The sequence below is a fragment of the Salmo salar genome, unplaced genomic scaffold (assembly GCF_965601325.2).
Source record: "Salmo salar unplaced genomic scaffold, fSalSal1 ptg000055l, whole genome shotgun sequence".
Classification (NCBI taxonomy): Eukaryota; Metazoa; Chordata; class Actinopteri; order Salmoniformes; family Salmonidae; genus Salmo; species Salmo salar.
The window spans coordinates 527,854-546,711 of record NW_027675313.1 but is presented as its reverse complement, the minus strand read 5'-3'; positions in this window follow the sequence as shown (position 1 = coordinate 546,711).

Sequence of the window (18,858 nt, the reverse complement as noted above, 5' to 3'; positions counted from 1 at the left end):
AATGACAGGTATTTAATGTGTATTTTCCTACTGAGGTCTACAGTATAATGAGAGGTATTTAATGTGTATTTTCCTACTGAGTAGTTCTATCCTCTACAGTATACGGACAGGTATTTAATGTGTATTTTCCTAATGAGGTCTTCAGTATAATGACAGGTATTTAATGTGTATTTTCCTACTGAGGTCTACAGTATAATGAGAGGTATTTAATGTGTATTTTCCTACTGAGTAGTTCTATCCTCTACAGTATACGGACAGGTATTTAATGTGTATTTTCCTACTGAGGTCTGCAGTATAATGATAGGTATTTATTGTGTATTTTCCTAATGAGGTCTACAATATAATGAGAGGTATTTAATGTGTATTTTCCTACTGAGGTCTACATTATAATGACAGATATTTAATGTGTATTTTCCTACTGAGGTCTACAGTATAATGACAGATATTTAATGTGTATTTTCCTACTGAGGTCTACAGTATAATGATAGGTATTTAATGTGTATTTTCCTCCTGAGGTCTACAGTATAATTACAGGTATTTAATGTGTATTTTCCTACTGAGGTCTACAGTATAATGACAGGTATTTAATGTGTATTTTCCTACTGAGAACTACAGTATAATGACAGGTATTTAATGTGTATTTTCCTACTGAGGTCTACAGTATAATGACAGGTATTTAATGTGTATTTTCCTACTGAGGTCTACATTATAATGACAGATATTTAATGTGTATTTTCCTACTGAGGTCTACAGTATAATGACAGATATTTAATGTGTATTTTCCTACTGAGGTCTACAGTATAATGATAGGTATTTAATGTGTATTTTCCTCCTGAGGTCTACAGTATAATTACAGGTATTTAATGTGTATTTTCCTACTGAGGTCTACAGTATAATGACAGGTATTTAATGTGTATTTTCCTACTGAGATCTACAGTATAATGACAGGTATTTAATGTGTATTTTCCTACTGAGGTCTACAGTATAATGACAGGTATTTAATGTGTATTTTCCTACTGAGGTCTACAGTATAATGACAGGTATTTATTGTGTATTTTCCTACTGAGGTCTACAGTATAATGACAGGTATTTAATGTGTATTTTCCTACTGAGGTCTATATTATAATGACAGGTATTTAATGTGTATATTCCTACTGAGATCTACAGTATAATGACAGGTATTTAATGTGTATTTTCCTACTGAGGTCTACAGTATAATGACAGGTATTTAATGTGTATTTTCCTACTGAAGTCTACAGTATAATGATAGGTATTTAATTTGTATTTTTCTACTGAGGTCCACAGTATAATGACAGGTATTTAATGTGTATTTTCCTACTGAGGTCTACAGTATAATGATAGGTATTTAATGTGTATTTTCCTACTGAGGTCTACAGTATAATGAGAGGTATTTAATGTGTATTTTCCTACTGAGGTCTACAGTATAATGACAGGTATTTCATGTGTATTTTCCTACTGAGGTCTACAGTATAATGACAGGTATTTATTGTGTATTTTCCTACTGAGGTCTACAGTATAATGAGAGGTATTTAATGTGTATTTTCCTACTGAGTAGTTCTATCCTCTACAGTATACGGACAGGTATTTAATGTGTATTTTCCTAATGAGGTCTTCAGTATAATGACAGGTATTTAATGTGTATTTTCCTACTGAGGTCTACAGTATAATGAGAGGTATTTAATGTGTATTTTCCTACTGAGTAGTTCTATCCTCTACAGTATACGGACAGGTATTTAATGTGTATTTTCCTCCTGAGGTCTACAGTATAATTACAGGTATTTAATGTGTATTTTCCTACTGAGGTCTACAGTATAATGACAGGTATTTAATGTGTATTTTCCTACTGAGGTCTACAGTATAATGACAGGTATTTAATGTGTATTTTCCTACTGAGGTCTACAGTATAATGACAGGTATTTAATGTGTATTTTCCTACTGAGGTCTACAGTATAATGACAGGTATTTATTGTGTATTTTCCTACTGAGGTCTACAGTATAATGACAGGTATTTAATGTGTATTTTCCTACTGAGGTCTACATTATAATGACAGGTATTTAATGTGTATTTTCCTACTGAGGTCTACAGTATAATGACAGGTATTTAATGTGTATTTTCCTACTGAGGTCTACAGTATAATGACAGGTATTTAATGTGTATTTTCCTACTGAAGTCTACAGTATAATGATAGGTATTTAATGTGTATTTTTCTACTGAGGTCCACAGTATAATGACAGGTATTTAATGTGTATTTTCCTACTGAGGTCTACAGTATAATGATAGGTATTTAATGTGTATTTTCCTACTGAGGTCTACAGTATAATGACAGGTATTTAATGTGTATTTTCCTACTGAGGTCTACAGTATAATGAGAGGTATTTAATGTGTATTTTCCTACTGAGGTCTACAGTATAATGACAGGTATTTCATGTGTATTTTCCTACTGAGGTCTACAGTATAATGACAGGTATTTATTGTGTATTTTCCTACTGAGGTCTACAGTATAATGACAGGTATTTAATGTGTATTTTCCTACTGAAGTCTACAGTATAATGATAGGTATTTAATTTGTATTTTTCTACTGAGGTCCACAGTATAATGAAATGTTTTTAATGTGTATTTTCCTACTTAGGTCTACAGTAAAATGAGAGGTATTTAATGTGTATTTTCCTACTGAGGTCTACAGTATAATGACAGATATTTAATGTGTATTTTCCTACTGAGGTCTACAGTATAATGACAGGTATTTAATGTGTATTTTCCTACTGAGGTCTACAGTATAATGATAGGTATTTAATGTGTATTTTCCTACTGAGGTCTACAGTATAATGACAGGTATTTAATGTGTATTTTCCTACTGAGGTCTACAGTATAATGAGAGGTATTTAATGTGTATTTTCCTACTGAGTAGTTCTATCCTCTACAGTATACGGACAGGTATTTAATGTGTATTTTCCTAATGAGGTCTTCAGTATAATGACAGGTATTTAATGTGTATTTTCCTACTGAGGTCTACAGTATAATGAGAGGTATTTAATGTGTATTTTCCTACTGAGTAGTTCTATCCTCTACAGTATACGGACAGGTATTTAATGTGTATTTTCCTAATGAGGTCTTCAGTATAATGACAGGTATTTCATGTGTATTTTCCTACTGAGGTCTACAGTATAATGACAGGTATTTATTGTGTATTTTCCTACTGAGGTCTACAGTATAATGACAGGTATTTAATGTGTATTTTCCTACTGAAGTCTACAGTATAATGATAGGTATTTAATTTGTATTTTTCTACTGAGGTCCACAGTATAATGAAAGGTTTTTAATGTGTATTTTCCTACTTAGGTCTACAGTAAAATGAGAGGTATTTAATGTGTATTTTCCTACTGAGGTCTACAGTATAATGACAGATATTTAATGTGTATTTTCCTACTGAGGTCTACAGTATAATGACAGGTATTTAATGTGTATTTTCCTACTGAGGTCTACAGTATAATGATAGGTATTTAATGTGTATTTTCCAACTGAGGTCTACAGTATAATGACAGGTATTTAATGTGTATTTTCCTACTGAGGTCTACAGTATAATGAGAGGTATTTAATGTGTATTTTCCTACTGAGTAGTTCTATCCTCTACAGTATACGGACAGGTATTTAATGTGTATTTTCCTAATGAGGTCTTCAGTATAATGACAGGTATTTAATGTGTATTTTCCTACTGAGGTCTACAGTATAATGAGAGGTATTTAATGTGTATTTTCCTACTGAGTAGTTCTATCCTCTACAGTATACGGACAGGTATTTAATGTGTATTTTCCTAATGAGGTCTTCAGTATAATGACAGGTATTTAATGTGTATTTTCCTACTGAGGTCTACAGTATAATGAGAGGTATTTAATGTGTATTTTCCTACTGAGTAGTTCTATCCTCTACAGTATACGGACAGGTATTTAATGTGTATTTTCCTACTGAGGTCTGCAGTATAATGATAGGTATTTATTGTGTATTTTCCTAATGAGGTCTACAATATAATGAGAGGTATTTAATGTGTATTTTCCTACTGAGGTCTACATTATAATGACAGATATTTAATGTGTATTTTCCTACTGAGGTCTACAGTATAATGACAGATATTTAATGTGTATTTTCCTACTGAGGTCTACAGTATAATGATAGGTATTTAATGTGTATTTTCCTCCTGAGGTCTACAGTATAATTACAGGTATTTAATGTGTATTTTCCTACTGAGGTCTACAGTATAATGACAGGTATTTAATGTGTATTTTCCTACTGAGATCTACAGTATAATGACAGGTATTTAATGTGTATTTTCCTACTGAGGTCTACAGTATAATGACAGGTATTTAATGTGTATTTTCCTACTGAGGTCTACATTATAATGACAGATATTTAATGTGTATTTTCCTACTGAGGTCTACAGTATAATGACAGATATTTAATGTGTATTTTCCTACTGAGGTCTACAGTATAATGATAGGTATTTAATGTGTATTTTCCTCCTGAGGTCTACAGTATAATTACAGGTATTTAATGTGTATTTTCCTACTGAGGTCTACAGTATAATGACAGGTATTTAATGTGTATTTTCCTACTGAGATCTACAGTATAATGACAGGTATTTAATGTGTATTTTCCTACTGAGGTCTACAGTATAATGACAGGTATTTAATGTGTATTTTCCTACTGAGGTCTACAGTATAATGACAGGTATTTATTGTGTATTTTCCTACTGAGGTCTACAGTATAATGACAGGTATTTAATGTGTATTTTCCTACTGAGGTCTATATTATAATGACAGGTATTTAATGTGTATTTTCCTACTGAGATCTACAGTATAATGACAGGTATTTAATGTGTATTTTCCTACTGAGGTCTACAGTATAATGACAGGTATTTAATGTGTATTTTCCTACTGAAGTCTACAGTATAATGATAGGTATTTAATGTGTATTTCCTACTGAGGTCTACAGTATAATGACAGGTATTTAATGTGCATTTTCCTACTGAGGTCTACAGTATAATGATAGGTATTTAATGTGTATTTTCCTACTGAGGTCTACAAGTATAATGAGCAGGTATTTAATGTGTATTTTCCTACTGAGGTCTACATTATAATGAGAGAGTATTTAATGTGTATTTTCCTAATGAGGTCTACAATATAATGAGAGGTATTTAATGTGTATTTTCCTACTGAGGTCTACAGTATAATGACAGATATTTAATGTGTATTTTCCTACTGAGGTCTACAGTATAATGACAGGTATTTAATGTGTATTTTCCTACTGAGGTCAACAGTATAATGACAGGTATTTCATGTGTTTTTTCCCACTGAGGTCTAGAGTATAATGATAGGTATTTAATTTGTATTTTTCTACTGAGGTCCACAGTATAATGAAAGGTTTTTAATGTGTATTTTCCTACTTAGGTCTACAGTAAAATGAGAGGTATTTAATGTGTATTTTCCTACTGAGGTCTACAGTATAATGACAGATATTTAATGTGTATTTTCCTACTGAGGTCTACAGTATAATGACAGGTATTTAATGTGTATTTTCCTACTGAGGTCTACAGTATAATGATAGGTATTTAATGTGTATTTTCCTACTGAGGTCTACAGTATAATGACAGGTTTTTAATGTGTATTTTCCTACTGAGGTCTATAGTATAATGAGAGGTATTTAATGTGTATTTTCCTACTGAGTAGTTCTATCCTCTACAGTATACGGACAGGTATTTAATGTGTATTTTCCTAATGAGGTCTTCAGTATAATGACAGGTATTTAATGTGTATTTTCCTACTGAGGTCTACAGTATAATGAGAGGTATTTAATGTGTATTTTCCTACTGAGTAGTTCTATCCTCTACAGTATACGGACAGGTATTTAATGTGTATTTTCCTACTGAGGTCTGCAGTATAATGATAGGTATTTATTGTGTATTTTCCTAATGAGGTCTACAATATAATGAGAGGTATTTAATGTGTATTTTCCTACTGAGGTCTACAGTATAATGACAGGTATTTAATGTGTATTTTCCTACTGAGGTCAACAGTATAATGACAGGTATTTCATGTGTTTTTTCCCACTGAGGTCTAGAGTATAATGATAGGTATTTAATTTGTATTTTTCTACTGAGGTCCACAGTATAATGAAAGGTTTTTAATGTGTATTTTCCTACTTAGGTCTACAGTAAAATGAGAGGTATTTAATGTGTATTTTCCTACTGAGGTCTACAGTATAATGACAGGTATTTCATGTGTATTTTCCTACTGAGGTCTACAGTATAATGACAGGTATTTATTGTGTATTTTCCTACTGAGGTCTACAGTATAATGACAGGTATTTAATGTGTATTTTCCTACTGAGGTCTACAGTATAATGACAGGTATTTAATGTGTATTTTCCTACTGAGTTCTACAGTATAATGACAGGTATTTAATGTGTATTTTCCTACTGAAGTCTACAGTATAATGATAGGTATTTAATGTGTATTTCCTACTGAGGTCTACAGTATAATGACAGGTATTTAATGTGCATTTTCCTACTGAGGTCTACAGTATAATGATAGGTATTTAATGTGTATTTTCATACTGAGGTCTACAATATAATGAGAGGTATTTAATGTGTATTTTCGTACTGAGGTCTACATTATAATGACAGATATTTAATGTGTATTTTCCTACTGAGGTCTACAGTATAATGACAGGTATTTAATGTGTATTTTCCTACTGAGGTCTACAGTATAATGATAGGTATTTAATGTGTATTTTCCTACTGAGGTCTACAGTATAATGACAGGTATTTAATGTGTATTTTCCTACTGAGGTCTACAGTATAATGAGAGGTATTTAATGTGTATTTTCCTACTGAGTAGTTCTATCCTCTACAGTATACGGACAGGTATTTAATGTGTATTTTCCTAATGAGGTCTTCAGTATAATGACAGGTATTTAATGTGTATTTTCCTACTGAGGTCTACAGTATAATGAGAGGTATTTAATGTGTATTTTCCTACTGAGTAGTTCTATCCTCTACAGTATACGGACAGGTATTTAATGTGTATTTTCCTACTGAGGTCAACAGTATAATGACAGGTATTTCATGTGTTTTTTCCCACTGAGGTCTAGAGTATAATGATAGGTATTTAATTTGTATTTTTCTACTGAGGTCCACAGTATAATGAAAGGTTTTTAATGTGTATTTTCCTACTTAGGTCTACAGTAAAATGAGAGGTATTTAATGTGTATTTTCCTACTGAGGTCTACAGTATAATGACAGGTATTTCATGTGTATTTTCCTACTGAAGTCTACAGTATAATGACAGGTATTTATTGTGTATTTTCCTACTGAGGTCTACAGTATAATGACAGGTATTTAATGTGTATTTTCCTACTGAGGTCTACAGTATAATGACAGGTATTTAATGTGTATTTTCCTACTGAGTTCTACAGTATAATGACAGGTATTTAATGTGTATTTTCCTACTGAAGTCTACAGTATAATGATAGGTATTTAATGTGTATTTCCTACTGAGGTCTACAGTATAATGACAGGTATTTAATGTGCATTTTCCTACTGAGGTCTACAGTATAATGATAGGTATTTAATGTGTATTTTCATACTGAGGTCTACAATATAATGAGAGGTATTTAATGTGTATTTTCGTACTGAGGTCTACATTATAATGACAGATATTTAATGTGTATTTTCCTACTGAGGTCTACAGTATAATGACAGGTATTTAATGTGTATTTTCCTACTGAGGTCTACAGTATAATGATAGGTATTTAATGTGTATTTTCCTACTGAGGTCTACAGTATAATGACAGGTATTTAATGTGCATTTTCCTACTGAGGTCTACAGTATAATGATAGGTATTTAATGTGTATTTTCATACTGAGGTCTACAATATAATGAGAGGTATTTAATGTGTATTTTCGTACTGAGGTCTACATTATAATGACAGATATTTAATGTGTATTTTCCTACTGAGGTCTACAGTATAATGACAGGTATTTAATGTGTATTTTCCTACTGAGGTCTACAGTATAATGATAGGTATTTAATGTGTATTTTCCTACTGAGGTCTACAGTATAATGACAGGTATTTAATGTGTATTTTCCTACTGAGGTCTACAGTATAATGAGAGGTATTTAATGTGTATTTTCCTACTGAGTAGTTCTATCCTCTACAGTATACGGACAGGTATTTAATGTGTATTTTCCTAATGAGGTCTTCAGTATAATGACAGGTATTTAATGTGTATTTTCCTACTGAGGTCTACAGTATAATGAGAGGTATTTAATGTGTATTTTCCTACTGAGTAGTTCTATCCTCTACAGTATACGGACAGGTATTTAATGTGTATTTTTTCCTACTGAGGTCTACAGTATAATGATAGGTATTTAATGTGTATTTTCCTAATGATGTCTACAGTATAATGACAGGTATTTAATGTGTATTTTCCTACTGAGGTCTGCAGTATAATGATAGGTATTTATTGTGTATTTTCCTAATGAGGTCTACAATATAATGAGAGGTATTTAATGTGTATTTTCCTACTGAGGTCTACAGTATAATGACAGATATTTAATGTGTATTTTCCTACTGAGGTCTACAGTATAATGACAGATATTTAATGTGTATTTTCCTACTGAGGTCTACAGTATAATGACAGGTATTTAATGTGTATTTTCCTACTGAGGTCAACAGTATAATGACAGGTATTTAATGTGTATTTTCCTACTGAGGTCTTCAGTATAATGACAGGTATTTAATGTGTATTTTCCTACTGAGGTCTACAGTATAATGACAGGTATTTAATGTGTATTTTCCTACTGAGGTCTACAGTATAATAACAGGTATTTAATGTGTATTTTCCTACTGAGTAGTTCTATCCTCTACAGTATACGGACAGGTATTTAATGTGTATTTTCCTACTGAGGTCTACAGTATAATGAGAGGTATTTAATGTGTATTTTCCTACTGAGGTCTACAGTATAATGACAGGTATTTCATGTGTATTTTCCTACTGAGGTCTACAGTATAATGACAGGTATTTATTGTGTATTTTCCTACTGATGTCTACAGTATAATGACAGGTATTTAATGTGTATTTTCCTACTGAGGTCTACAGTATAATGAGAGGTATTTAATGTGTATTTTCCTACTGAGGTCTACAGTATAATGACAGGTATTTAATGTGTATTTTCCTACTGAGGTCTACAGTATAATGAGAGGTATTTAATGTGTATTTTCCTACTGAGGTCTACAATATAATGAGAGGTATTTAATGTGTATTTTCCTACTGAGTAGTTCTATCCTCTACAGTATACGGACAGGTATTTAATGTGTATTTTTTCCTACTGAGGTCTACAGTATAATGATAGGTATTTAATGTGTATTTTCCTAATGAGGTCTACAGTATAATGACAGGTATTTAATGTGTATTTTCCTACTGAGGTCTGCAGTATAATGATAGGTATTTAATGTGTATTTTCCTACTGAAGTCTACAGTATAATGATAGGTATTTAATGTGTATTTCCTACTGAGGTCTACAGTATAATAAGAGGTATTTAATGTGTATTTTCCTACTGAGGTCTACAGTATAATGACAGATATTTAATGTGTATTTTCCTACTGAGGTCTACAGTATAATGACAGGTATTTAATGTGTATTTTCCTACTGAGGTCTACAGTATAATGATAGGTATTTAATGTGTATTTTCCTACTGAGGTCTACAGTATAATGACAGGTATTTAATGTGTATTTTCCTACTGAGGTCTACAGTATAATGAAGGTATTTATGTGTATTTTCCTACGAGGTCTACATATAATGAGAGGTATTTAATGTGTATTTTCCTACTGAGGTCTACAGTATAATGAGAGGTATTTAATGTGTATTTTCCTACTGAGGTCTACAGTATAATGACAGGTATTTAATGTGTATTTTCCTACTGAGGTCTACAGTATAATGACAGGTATTTAATGTGTATTTTCCTACTGAGGTCTTCAGTATAATGACAGGTATTTAATGTGTATTTTCCTACTGAGGTCTACAGTATAATGACAGGTATTTAATGTGTATTTTCCTACTGAGTAGTTCTATCCTCTACAGTATACGGACAGGTATTTAATGTGTATTTTCCTACTGAGGTCTACAGTATAATGAGAGGTATTTAATGTGTATTTTCCTACTGAGGTCTACAGTATAATGACAGGTATTTAATGTGTATTTTCCTACTGAGGTCTACAGTATAATGATAGGTATTTAATGTGTATTTTCCTACTGAGGTCTACAGTATAATGACAGGTATTTAATGTGTATTTTCCTACTGAGGTCTACAGTATAATGACAGGTATTTAATGTGTATTTTCCTACTGAGGTCTACAGTATAATGATAGGTATTTAATGTGTATTTTCCTACTGAGGTCTACAGTATAATGAGAGGTATTTAATGTGTATTTTCCTACTGAGGTCTACCTTAGTATACTGACAGGTATTTAATGTGTATTTTCCTACTGAGGTCTACAGTATAATGAGAGGTATTTAATGTGTATTTTCCTACTGAGTAGTTCTATCCTCTACAGTATACGGACAGGTATTTAATGTGTATTTTTTCCTACTGAGGTCTACAGTATAATGATAGGTATTTAATGTGTATTTTCCTACTGAGGTCTACAGTATAATGACAGGTATTTAATGTGTATTTTCCTACTGAGGTCTACAGTATAATGACAGGTATTTAATGTGTATTTTCCTACTGAGGTCTACAGTATAATGACAGGTATTTAATGTGTATTTTCCTACTGAGGTCTACAGTATAATGAGAGGTATTTAATGTGTATTTTCCTACTGAGGTCTACAGTATAATGACAGGTATTTAATGTGTATTTTCCTACTGAGGTCTACAGTATAATGAGAGGTATTTAATGTGTATTTTCCTACTGAGTAGTTCTATCCTCTACAGTATACGGACAGGTATTTAATGTGTATTTTCCTACTGAGGTCTTCAGTATAATGACAGGTATTTAATGTGTATTTTCCTACTGAGGTCTACAGTATAATGACAGGTATTTAATGTGTATTTTCCTACTGAGGTCTACAGTATAATGATAGGTATTTAATGTGTATTTTCCTACTGAGGTCTACAGTATAATGAGAGGTATTTAATGTGTATTTTCCTACTGAGGTCTACAGTATAATGACAGGTATTTAATGTGTATTTTCCTACTGAGGTCTACAGTATAATGACAGGTATTTAATGTGTATTTTCCTACTGAGGTCTACAGTATAATGACAGGTATTTAATGTGTATTTTCCTACTGAGGTCTACAGTATAATGACAGGTATTTAATGTGTATTTTCCTACTGAGGTCTACAGTATAATGACAGGTATTTAATGTGTATTTTCCTACTGAGGTCTACAGTATAATGACAGGTATTTAATGTGTATTTTCCTACTGAGGTCTACAGTATAATGACAGGTATTTAATGTGTATTTTCCTACTGAGGTCTACAGTATAATGACAGGTATTTAATGTGTATTTTCCTACTGAGGTCTACAGTATAATGAGAGGTATTTAATGTGTATTTTCCTACTGAGTAGTTCTATCCTCTACAGTATACGGACAGGTATTTAATGTGTATTTTCCTACTGAGGTCTACAGTATAATGATAGGTATTTAATGTGTATTTTCCTACTGAGGTCTACAGTATAATGACAGGTATTTAATGTGTATTTTCCTACTGAGGTCTACAGTATAATGACAGGTATTTAATGTGTATTTTCCTACTGAGGTCTACAGTATAATGACAGGTATTTAATGTGTATTTTCCTACTGAGGTCTACAGTATAATGAGAGGTATTTAATGTGTATTTTCCTACTGAGGTCTACAGTATAATGACAGGTATTTAATGTGTATTTTCCTACTGAGGTCTACAGTATAATGATAGGTATTTAATGTGTATTTTCCTACTGAGGTCTACAGTATAATGAGAGGTATTTAATGTGTATTTTCCTACTGAGGTCTACAGTATAATGACAGGTATTTAATGTGTATTTTCCTACTGAGGTCTACAGTATAATGACAGGTATTTAATGTGTATTTTCCTACTGAGGTCTACAGTATAATGACAGGTATTTAATGTGTATTTTCCTACTGAGGTCTACAGTATAATGACAGGTATTTAATGTGTATTTTCCTACTGAGGTCTACAGTATAATGATAGGTATTTAATGTGTATTTTCCTACTGAGGTCTACAGTATAATGACAGGTATTTAATGTGTATTTTCCTACTGAGGTCTACAGTATAATGACAGGTATTTAATGTGTATTTTCCTACTGAGGTCTACAGTATAATGACAGGTATTTAATGTGTATTTTCCTACTGAGGTCTACAGTATAATGACAGGTATTTAATGTGTATTTTCCTACTGAGGTCTACAGTATAATGACAGGTATTTAATGTGTATTTTCCTACTGAGGTCTACAGTATAATGACAGGTATTTAATGTGTATTTTCCTACTGAGGTCTACAGTATAATGACAGGTATTTAATGTGTATTTTCCTACTGAGGTCTACAGTATAATGACAGGTATTTAATGTGTATTTTCCTACTGAGGTCTACAGTATAATGACAGGTATTTAATGTGTATTTTCCTACTGAGGTCTACAGTATAATGACAGGTATTTAATGTGTATTTTCCTACTGAGGTCTACAGTATAATGACAGGTATTTAATGTGTATTTTCCTACTGAGGTCTACAGTATAATGACAGGTATTTAATGTGTATTTTCCTACTGAGGTCTACAGTATAATGACAGGTATTTAATGTGTATTTTCCTACTGAGGTCTACAGTATAATGACAGGTATTTAATGTGTATTTTCCTACTGAGGTCTACAGTATAATGACAGGTATTTAATGTGTATTTTCCTACTGAGGTCTACAGTATAATGAGAGGTATTTAATGTGTATTTTCCTACTGAGGTCTACAGTATAATGACAGGTATTTAATGTGTATTTTCCTACTGAGGTCTACAGTATAATGACAGGTATTTAATGTGTATTTTCCTACTGAGGTCTACAGTATAATGACAGGTATTTAATGTGTATTTTCCTACTGAGGTCTACAGTATAATGACAGGTATTTAATGTGTATTTTCCTACTGAGGTCTACAGTATAATGACAGGTATTTAATGTGTATTTTCCTACTGAGGTCTACAGTATAATGACAGGTATTTAATGTGTATTTTCCTACTGAGGTCTACAGTATAATGACAGGTATTTAATGTGTATTTTCCTACTGAGGTCTACAGTATAATGACAGGTATTTAATGTGTATTTTCCTACTGAGGTCTACAGTATAATGACAGGTATTTAATGTGTATTTTCCTACTGAGGTCTACAGTATAATGACAGGTATTTAATGTGTATTTTCCTACTGAGGTCTACAGTATAATGACAGGTATTTAATGTGTATTTTCCTACTGAGGTCTACAGTATAATGACAGGTATTTAATGTGTATTTTCCTACTGAGGTCTACAGTATAATGACAGGTATTTAATGTGTATTTTCCTACTGAGGTCTACAGTATAATGACAGGTATTTAATGTGTATTTTCCTACTGAGGTCTACAGTATAATGATAGGTATTTAATGTGTATTTTCCTACTGAGGTCTACAGTATAATGACAGGTATTTAATGTGTATTTTCCTACTGAGGTCTACAGTATAATGACAGGTATTTAATGTGTATTTTCCTACTGAGGTCTACAGTATAATGACAGGTATTTAATGTGTATTTTCCTACTGAGGTCTACAGTATAATGACAGGTATTTAATGTGTATTTTCCTACTGAGGTCTACAGTATAATGATAGGTATTTAATGTGTATTTTCCTACTGAGGTCTACAGTATAATGACAGGTATTTAATGTGTATTTTCCTACTGAGGTCTACAGTATAATGACAGGTATTTAATGTGTATTTTCCTACTGAGGTCTACAGTATAATGACAGGTATTTAATGTGTATTTTCCTACTGAGGTCTACAGTATAATGACAGGTATTTAATGTGTATTTTCCTACTGAGGTCTACAGTATAATGACAGGTATTTAATGTGTATTTTCCTACTGAGGTCTACAGTATAATGACAGGTATTTAATGTGTATTTTCCTACTGAGGTCTACAGTATAATGACAGGTATTTAATGTGTATTTTCCTACTGAGGTCTACAGTATAATGACAGGTATTTAATGTGTATTTTCCTACTGAGGTCTACAGTATAATGACAGGTATTTAATGTGTATTTTCCTACTGAGGTCTACAGTATAATGACAGGTATTTAATGTGTATTTTCCTACTGAGGTCTACAGTATAATGACAGGTATTTAATGTGTATTTTCCTACTGAGGTCTACAGTATAATGACAGGTATTTAATGTGTATTTTCCTACTGAGGTCTACAGTATAATGACAGGTATTTAATGTGTATTTTCCTACTGAGGTCTACAGTATAATGACAGGTATTTAATGTGTATTTTCCTACTGAGGTCTACAGTATAATGACAGGTATTTAATGTGTATTTTCCTACTGAGGTCTACAGTATAATGACAGGTATTTAATGTGTATTTTCCTACTGAGGTCTACAGTATAATGACAGGTATTTAATGTGTATTTTCCTACTGAGGTCTACAGTATAATGACAGGTATTTAATGTGTATTTTCCTACTGAGGTCTACAGTATAATGACAGGTATTTAATGTGTATTTTCCTACTGAGGTCTACATTATAATGACAGGTATTTAATGTGTATTTTCCTACTGAGGTCTACAGTATAATGACAGGTATTTAATGTGTATTTTCCTACTGAGGTCTACAGTATAATGACAGGTATTTAATGTGTATTTTCCTACTGAGGTCTACAGTATAATGATAGGTATTTAATGTGTATTTTCCTACTGAGGTCTACAGTATAATGACAGGTATTTAATGTGTATTTTCCTACTGAGGTCTACAGTATAATGACAGGTATTTAATGTGTATTTTCCTACTGAGGTCTACAGTATAATGAGAGGTATTTAATGTGTATTTTCCTACTGAGGTCTACAGTATAATGACAGGTATTTAATGTGTATTTTCCTACTGAGGTCTACAGTATAATGACAGGTATTTAATGTGTATTTTCCTACTGAGGTCTACAGTATAATGACAGGTATTTAATGTGTATTTTCCTACTGAGGTCTACAGTATAATGACAGGTATTTAATGTGTATTTTCCTACTGAGGTCTACAGTATAATGACAGGTATTTAATGTGTATTTTCCTACTGAGGTCTACAGTATAATGACAGGTATTTAATGTGTATTTTCCTACTGAGGTCTACAGTATAATGATAGGTATTTAATGTGTATTTTCCTACTGAGGTCTACAGTATAATGACAGGTATTTAATGTGTATTTTCCTACTGAGGTCTACAGTATAATGACAGGTATTTAATGTGTATTTTCCTACTGAGGTCTACAGTATAATGACAGGTATTTAATGTGTATTTTCCTACTGAGGTCTACAGTATAATGACAGGTATTTAATGTGTATTTTCCTACTGAGGTCTACAGTATAATGACAGGTATTTAATGTGTATTTTCCTACTGAGGTCTACAGTATAATGACAGGTATTTAATGTGTATTTTCCTACTGAGGTCTACAGTATAATGACAGGTATTTAATGTGTATTTTCCTACTGAGGTCTACAGTATAATGAGAGGTATTTAATGTGTATTTTCCTACTGAGGTCTACAGTATAATGACAGGTATTTAATGTGTATTTTCCTACTGAGGTCTACAGTATAATGACAGGTATTTAATGTGTATTTTCCTACTGAGGTCTACAGTATAATGACAGGTATTTAATGTGTATTTTCCTACTGAGGTCTACAGTATAATGACAGGTATTTAATGTGTATTTTCCTACTGAGGTCTACAGTATAATGACAGGTATTTAATGTGTATTTTCCTACTGAGGTCTACAGTATAATGACAGGTATTTAATGTGTATTTTCCTACTGAGGTCTACAGTATAATGATAGGTATTTAATGTGTATTTTCCTACTGAGGTCTACAGTATAATGAGAGGTATTTAATGTGTATTTTCCTACTGAGGTCTACAGTATAATGACAGATATTTAATGTGTATTTTCCTACTGAGGTCTACAGTATAATGACAGGTATTTAATGTGTATTTTCCTACTGAGGTCTACAGTATAATGACAGGTATTTAATGTGTATTTTCCTACTGAGGTCTACAGTATAATGATAGGTATTTAATGTGTATTTTCCTACTGAGGTCTACAGTATAATGAGAGGTATTTAATGTGTATTTTCCTACTGAGGTCTACAGTATACGGACAGGTATTTAATGTGTATTTTCCTACTGAGGTCTACAGTATAATGACAGGTATTTAATGTGTATTTTCCTACTGAGGTCTACAGTATAATGAGAGGTATTTAATGTGTATTTTCCTACTGAGGTCTACAGTATAATGACAGGTATTTAATGTGTATTTTCCTACTGAGGTCTACAGTATAATGACAGGTATTTAATGTGTATTTTCCTACTGAGGTCTACAGTATAATGAGAGGTATTTAATGTGTATTTTCCTACTGAGGTCTACAGTATAATGACAGGTATTTAATGTGTATTTTCCTACTGAGGTCTACAGTATAATGACAGGTATTTAATGTGTATTTTCCTACTGAGGTCTACAGTATAATGATAGGTATTTAATGTGTATTTTCCTACTGAGGTCTACAGTATAATGACAGGTATTTAATGTGTATTTTCCTACTGAGGTCTACAGTATAATGACAGGTATTTAATGTGTATTTTCCTACTGAGAGTCTACAGTATAATGACAGGTATTTAATGTGTATTTTCCTACTGAGGTCTACAGTATAATGACAGGTATTTAATGTGTATTTTCCTACTGAGGTCTACAGTATAATGAGAGGTATTTAATGTGTATTTTCCTACTGAGGTCTACAGTATAATGACAGGTATTTAATGTGTATTTTCCTACTGAGGTCTACAGTATAAGGACAGGTATTTAATGTGTATTTTCCTACTGAGGTCTACAGTATAATGACAGGTATTTAATGTGTATTTTCCTACTGAGGTCTACAGTATAATGACAGGTATTTAATGTGTATTTTCCTACTGAGGTCTACAGTATAATGACAGGTATTTAATGTGTATTTTCCTACTGAGGTCTACAGTATAATGACAGGTATTTAATGTGTATTTTCCTACTGAGGTCTACAGTATAATGATAGGTATTTAATGTGTATTTTCCTACTGAGGTCTACAGTATAATGACAGGTATTTAATGTGTATTTTCCTACTGAGGTCTACAGTATAATGATAGGTATTTAATGTGTATTTTCCTACTGAGGTCTACAGTATAATGACAGGTATTTAATGTGTATTTTCCTACTGAGGTCTACAGTATAATGACAGGTATTTAATGTGTATTTTCCTACTGAGGTCTACAGTATAATGATAGGTATTTAATGTGTATTTTCCTACTGAGGTCTACAGTATAATGACAGGTATTTAATGTGTATTTTCCTACTGAGGTCTACAGTATAATGAGAGGTATTTAATGTGTATTTTCCTACTGAGGTCTACAGTATAATGACAGGTATTTAATGTGTATTTTCCTACTGAGGTCTACAGTATAATGACAGGTATTTAATGTGTATTTTCCTACTGAGGTCTACAGTATAATGACAGGTATTTAATGTGTATTTTCCTACTGAGGTCTACAGTATAATGATAGGTATTTAATGTGTATTTTCCTACTGAGGTCTACAGTATAATGACAGGTATTTAATGTGTATTTTCCTACTGAGGTCTACAGTATAATGACAGGTATTTAATGTGTATTTTCCTACTGAGGTCTACAGTATAATGATAGGTATTTAATGTGTATTTTCCTACTGAGGTCTACAGTATAATGAGAGGTATTTAATGTGTATTTTCCTACTGAGGTCTACAGTATAATGACAGGTATTTAATGTGTATTTTCCTACTGAGGTCTACAGTATAATGACAGGTATTTAATGTGTATTTTCCTACTGAGGTCTACAGTATAATGAGAGGTATTTAATGTGTATTTTCCTACTGAGGTCTACAGTATAATGACAGGTATTTAATGTGTATTTTCCTACTGAGGTCTACAGTATAATGACAGGTATTTAATGTGTATTTTCCTACTGAGGTCTACAGTATAATGATAGGTATTTAATGTGTATTTTCCTACTGAGGTCTACAGTATAATGACAGGTATTTAATGTGTATTTTCCTACTGAGGTCTACAGTATAATGAGAGGTATTTAATGTGTATTTTCCTACTGAGTAGTTCTATCCTCTACAGTATACGGACAGGTATTTAATGTGTATTTTCCTACTGAGGTCTACAGTATAATGACAGGTATTTAATGTGTATTTTCCTACTGAGGTCTACAGTATAATGAGAGGTATTTAATGTGTATTTTCCTACTGAGTAGTTCTATCCTCTACAGTATACGGACAGGTATTTAATGTGTATTTTTTCCTACTGAGGTCTACAGTATAATGATAGGTATTTAATGTGTATTTTCCTAATGAGGTCTACAGTATAATGACAGGTATTTAATGTGTATTTTCCTACTGAGGTCTGCAGTATAATGATAGGTATTTATTGTGTATTTTCCTAATGAGGTCTACAATATAATGAAAGGTATTTAATGTGTATTTTCCTACTGAGGT